Genomic DNA, 7,196 nt, shown 5'->3' on the forward strand with positions numbered 1-7,196 from the left:
TCCATATGACGTCAGAAATACGTGGTTAAAGTCTGTCGGGTTACTCGTTCCCACAGTGTATTAAAAAAACCGGCCAAGAGCATGTCGGGCCACGCTCAGTGTAGGGTTTCGTAGTTACTCTTCCGTCACAATAAGCTAAACTGGAGCTTAAAGTATAGTAAATTGTTAACCAAGGGATGAAACGGTACCTTTCACCCGAGTTAAACAAATAGGCAAATTTACATAATCAGTATCTAATTAAAGTAAGTCTTTTTACTATGAAGGGAAAACTTTTTGCGATAACTCAAAAACAGCTAAACTGATCATGTCCGCTATAGTTTTCATTTAATGTCTTTCTTAAGCTCTACTTCCACGATTTTTTTCATATTTTTTGGACCTATGGTTCAAAAGTTAGAGGGGGGGGACACATTTTTTTTTTTCTTTCGGAGCGATTATCTCCGAATATATTCACTTTATCAAAAAATGTTTCTTGAAAACCCCTATTCGTTTTGAAAGACCTTTCCAACGATACCCCACACTCTAGGGTTGAAGCGAAAAAAAAAATTCACGCCCACTTTACGTGTAGGGGAGGTACCCTAAAAAAAATCAAATTTTTAGATTTTATTGTACGACTTTGTCGGCTTTATTGATTTATATATCCATGCCAAATTTCAGCTTTCTAGCACTAACGACCACGGAGCAAAGCCTCGGACAGACAGACAGACAGACAGACAGACAGACAGACAGACAGACAGACGGACATGGCGAAACTATAAGGGTTCCGTTTTATGCCATTTGGCTACGGAACCCTAAAAATTAGTAAATTATGTTAAATTGTATTTCTTTATTTAAAAGATGTAAATATGCAATATTTTCTCCGTGATTACTTCAGATGAGATTTTTCTTCTTTTTTCATGCTTTTATGAGCCAGATTTTCAGTAGTCGAGTTTTGATTTTTCAACATATTTTTGTATTTTACCACTTTTACCCAACTTTGTCTAGTCAGGTCATAAGTTATGTCACAAAGGTTTTAACTGATAATATGTAATACAAAGTTTTTGATAAAAAAAGTTAGCCATGATTTGAAAGCTTGTTTTATATGATCAAAACGTATTATAATTGTTTTAAAATTTAGATCGCGCCTTTATTTACTACTTGTTTACTTTGGGATTGTTGTTAGACGCGAATACGCGGCTGGATTGTGAAAAAATATACTTCACAAAAGGGAGTAAAAATCAGTGTCACATAAATAAAATAGGTACAATTGTTTATTTATATGAACCTACTTTATTATAACGCTATTTCATCACCAGCATTTAGTTCTTCGACAAGTTTATACTTCAGCTAATACCTTCATACTTAGGGTACTTTTCAGTAACATGGCTTATTTTTGACTGCCATTCAACGAGTAGGTTTGGTAAAACATGTACAGTTGCAATTTTGCCAGTCCAATACACATGATTTAAGTATCTAAGGAAAGATAAAAGACCCAACATTTGTTTTATGTACGATTCAACCATGTAAAACAGAAAAAATAATAAATAGGGATCAAAATCACCTTAAAGAGGCCGCGTATTTTTTTCATGATTTTTTATACATTTGCGCTTACTTGTAAAGCATGCTGTGTTGTTTTGAATCTCGTGCTAATTTTTAAGCCATCATATGCAATTGTATGTTTTTCATGATATTGTACGATATCTGTTTAGTGTACCTAATAAAGTAAAATAATAAATTTAAACCATTTCCTTCGAAAATTAAATAGAATAAACTGTAAAAACTGTACCTATAACTTTTTTATCAGTAAAAATCTTTGTGACTGAACTTATGACTTGTCTAAGTGATGTTGGTCGTAAATTGGGGCGGCAAATTTCTGATCGGCCCCGGGCGGCAAACACATACGCTACGCCGCTGGGCTAGATTTTCAAGCAAAATTGATTGTTTATATCAGGGGTTCCCAAAGTGTGCGCCGCGGCGCCCTGGTGCGCCGTAGAAAGTAAAGAGGGGCGCCGTGAGTTCTATCATTATCCGAAACCACAAATATTCGCGGGTACCTATTTGAGCGCTCGCATCGGTAAATAATATAGCGTCGTGTCACTCTTTTTCGACCGTGATTTTAAATTTACAAGGGCGCCGTTGCAAAATACTAAACTTGTAACTGCGCCGCATGTTGAAAAAGATTGGGAACCCCTGGTTTATATTGTCTTCTACTGTTTCACAAATTTGTCACAAAGTATTAAATTATGCAATTTATTATTATTTAGGATATGGGGCGCCACCCGTGGGATAAGGGTATTGACCATGTATTGACCCATCACGCTCTAGGTCATTCCTGGTGGAGAGACTGTCCATTGCAATTCAAGTAATTCAACGCCGTGCCAACGCAGCATGGGCGCCGCCAGGATTACTTTCAGGAAGGTGCATAATAAATGGAATAAAAGAAGCGATGCAGTTATTTTATTTTTCATCACACTTGCTCGAAAAATATCTTTTTACATGCAGGTGTATTGAATGACAAAGTGCTATTTTGTTCCCACGGGAGTTATGGATTGTGAAGAGAAAAAGCGGCCAAGTGCGAGTCGGACTCGCCCATGAAGGGTTCCGTACCATTTATGACGTATTAAAAAAACTACATATTAGATCTCGTTCAAACCAATTTTCGGTGGAACTTTGCGTGGATATTTTTTTTAGGTAAGTATATCATTCTCTTATTTTAGAAGTTACAGGGGGGGGACACATTTTACCACTTTGGAAGTGTCTCTCGCGCAAACTATTCAGTTTAGGAAAAAATTATGTTAGAAACCTTAATATCATCTATATTCCATTCTTTTTAACCCCGCGACTCCCCACTATCTCAAGAACCCTTTTCAGCTACCTCCGTTCTGTTAGGTGTTCCAAGAACTTGCTTCTTTCTGTACCACCATCCTCTTCTAAATGTTATAATAATTCTTTCACGTTTCAAACTATCCGACTATGGAATTCTCTGCCTATAGACTTAAGGCGCGCTCAATGTCCTAATTCTTTCAAGAGACTCATTAAACTTCACTTTTTATCTGCTCCGTAATACTTTTATCTGCTTCCTTTTCCATACTTATAGCTGGCATTTATTATATGTATAATATGTATTTTAATATATGTATTTAAATATCTTTTTATTTATATTTGTATATGATATATCGTTTTGTTTTGTGTTTACTCTGTGATAGACTTCTTTTATTGCATCTGGAACACCTACTGACATAAGACATAACATAATTTTTTTTAAATTCCGCTACCTAAAGGTTGTCCGGAAGAGATCGGTTTTAAGCGATAAGACCGCCTGTTGTTTACCTCTTCTTTATGTGTTGGATTAGTTGTACTGTTTCTGTATTGAGGTGTGCAATAAAGAGTATTTGTATTTGTATCATTTTTGAAGACCTATCCATAGATAACCCACACGTATGGATTTGATGAAAAAAAAAATTTTTTTTTATTTTTATTTAGGAAACAAACAGTCACGTATTAATATATATATATAAGCTTAAGTGATAACAAACAGACCTTTAGTTCCATTGAAAATAAAAGAATACATAATAAATTACAGATCGAAACAGGGAAGGTGTTAGGCATCTTCTTGTCTGGCACGCATACAGGAACTTCAAAACATCAGTAGGTAATTAATAAATGCATGACATAGTACAGAATTTAAAATGGTATACAAAATAATTAAAAATATATGTATCGCTATAGTTGTTATGCGTGCAAATAATATATAGTTACTAGGTACTTAAAAGAAAACATACAATATTTATAAAGAAAAGATTGAACTTCGCAGAATGCTACTGTATTTACAAAATGATAATGAAAAAATATCTAAATATTTTATTTTATAATGTATTAAAAAAAACTACTTACTAGATCTCGTTCAACCCAATTTTCGGTGGAAGTTTGCATAGTAATGTACATCATATATTTTTTTTTAGTTTTATCTATTTTTGTGTGAAAATCTTAATGCGGTTCACAGAATATATCTACTTACCAAGTTTCAACAGTATAGTTCTTATAGTTTCGGAAAAAAGTGGCTGTGACATACGGACGGGCAGACAGACAGACATGACGAATCCATAAAGTTACAGGGGGGGGGGGGCACACATTTTACCACTTTGGAAGTGTCTCTCGCGAAAACTATTTAGTGTAGGAAAAAATGATATTAGAAACCTCAATATCATTTTTGAAGCCCTATCCATAGATACCCCACACGTATGGGTTTGATAAAAAAAAATATTTTATTTTATGACGTATTAAAAAAAAACTACTTACTAGATCTTGTTCAAACCAATTTTTAGTGGAAGTTTGCATGGTAATGTACATCATATATTTTTTTAGGATTATCATTCTCTTATTTTAGAAGTTACAAGTGGGGGGGTGAGGACACACATTTTACCACTATGGAAGTGTCTCTCGAGCAAACTATTCAGTTTAGAAAAAAAAATTATATTAGAAACCTCAATATCATTTTTGAAGACCTATCTATAGATACCCCACACTGTATGTAGGTATGGGTTTGATAAAAAAAAATTTTTGAGTTTCAGTTCTAAGTGTGGGGAACCCCCAAAATTTATTGTTTTTTTTTTCTATTTTTGTGTAAAAATCTTAATGCGGTTCATAGAATTCATCTACTTACCAAGTTTTAACAGTATAGTTCTTATAGTTTCGGAAAAAAAATGGCTGTGATATAAACGGACAGACAAACGAACATGACGAATCTATAAGGGTTCCGTTTTTTGCCATTTGGCTACGGAACCCTAAAAAGCTATAACTCTATAACTCCTTAGGAAGTTATAGCTTTTTTTTTAAATTATGTCATACAAACCAAGTAGCATAAATGAGTTTTACTCTTAAAATACTGACGTTTATAATTAAATATTTTTGTTTATGTTTAAAATTATGAAATTTGATTAATTTAACAGCCGTTTATAATATTTTTACATAATATTCAATCGTGGCTGAATGCCGAATAGGTCTGTGCCTAAGATGCCTAACCTGTCAAGAAATTACAAAATGGCGGACGAATGTTTCATATGTCACTGTATTTAAGAATTATTTCGCTTAAAATTTCGTTTTTTCTTCGCAAATATGATGAAAAACATTGTGTGTAGCTCCGGGGGTAATAATATTACAAACTCGAGTCTTCCATTCCCTCCAGCCAGCCTGTCGGGAATTACCACCCTCGTATCCAAAATTTCACGTATCCCCCTCGTTGCATAATGTAATATTTCTTGTGTTATATAGTTCCGAATTATGCTATCAAAATCATTGCAGACTTATATTGGTCCAACTCTAATGTTGGTGTAGACGCGTAAAAAAACGTATTCGTAATTTTTTAGGGTTCCGTACCCAAAGGGTAAAACGGGACCCTATTACTAAGACTTCGCTGTCCGTCCGTCCGTCATAGACTGTATCTCATGAACCGTGATAGCTAGAGAGTTGAAATTTTCACAGATGATGTATTTCTGTTGGTGAAAGTCAGAATGGCGCGTGTACCTAAATAAAAATAATTGAAAACCATACCATATTTTTGTACCTAATGTACTATTTAGTACCTTCTTTAAAAAAAATTTTACCTCACGGTACTTAAAGTTATCACCAAAAAACAGTACACCCGCCATCCTGACAGTCAGAATGGCGGGTGTACTTTATTACGCTATGGTCCCGTGGTTATTGTTTATTGATAACTTCTATAAAAGCCAAATTTTTGTACCTTTTTTGTACTTTCATATTCAATTATAATATGAGTTATTTTATTTGTGGTTTCCAAGTTTTACTCATTTTATATTTTGCTTGCTATCACAATTTTGCAGGCGTTATAATTTTTCAAGTTATCGATTTCATTTTTAAGAAAAAACGCTAAGATATAATTATTTTTATTACGTCAGGATTAGGTACCTTTAATGTTTAATCTGTTAAGTTTAAATAACTCAGTAAATCATGTCTTAAATAAGGCTAGGCGCCAATTCAAAGAAATCTTCCCAAGAAAAATCATTTTTATTAAGAAAACCGGCCAAGAGCATGTCGGGCCACGCTCAGTGTAGGGTTCCGTAGTTACTCTTCCGTCACAATAAGCTAAACTGGAGCTTAAAGTATAGTAAATTGTTAACCAAGGGATGAAACGGTACCTTTCACGCGAGTTAAACAAATAGGCAAATTTGCATAATCAGTACCTAATTAAAGTAAGTCTTTTTACTATGAAGGGGAAACTTTTTGCGATAACTCAAAAACAGCTAAACTGATCATGTCGGCTATAGTTTTCATTTAATGTCTTTTTTAAGCGCTACTTCCACGATTTTTTTCATATTTTTCGGACCTATGGTTCAAAAGTTAGAGGGGGGGACACATTTTTTTTTCTTTCGGAGTGATTATCTCCGAATAGATTCACTTTCACTTTATCAAAAAGTGTTTGTTCAAGACCCCTATTAGTTTTGAAAGACCTTTCCAACGATACCCCACATTGTAGGGTTAAAGCAAAAAATTCACCCCCACTTTACGTGTAGGGGACTAGGGGAGTCACCCTCAAAAAAATTAAATTTTTAGATTTTATTGTACGACTTTGTCGGCTTTATTGATTTATATATTCATGCCGAATTTCAGCTTTCTAGCACTAACGACCACGGAGCAAAGCTTCGGACAGACAGACAGACAGACGGACATGGCGAAACTATAAGGGTTCCTAGTTGACTACGGAACCCTAAAAAACGCTAAGGTACAATTATTTTTATTACGCCAGGATAAATGTACGATAATTTAGGCTTCGGTACGATGTATGTTCCAAAGAGCATTATCGTACGCAAAAGTCCGATAATTTCAGCCCTTGGATGTTGCCACCCAAAAAGTATAGTATTTCATTAAAAATAAGTATGACACTTTCCCTCAGAAATAGGCTATAATTCCTTTTGGGTATTCGGCTCCTCGGTGTAAGTCAAAATTGTCGAAATTTTCTGTAAACCGTTTGGATATGTCACAAAAATACACAAATATAAAACTTATTTTTGCTATATGTAGACGAAAATTGTGTTTTCTTTGATTATATATTAGAAATCTAAGTTTATTTTGCTATTTTTGGGGTACTGTCTTTTTGATAGACGTACCTACGATATTTTATTCAACGGTACGATTATTTGAACACTCAAGTACGATAATTCTCTTCCGCAGACCTGGCAACAGTAACATTGCACTGTACTGCC

The sequence above is a fragment of the Cydia pomonella genome, chromosome 15 (assembly GCF_033807575.1).
Source record: "Cydia pomonella isolate Wapato2018A chromosome 15, ilCydPomo1, whole genome shotgun sequence".
NCBI lineage: Eukaryota > Metazoa > Arthropoda > Insecta > Lepidoptera > Tortricidae > Cydia > Cydia pomonella.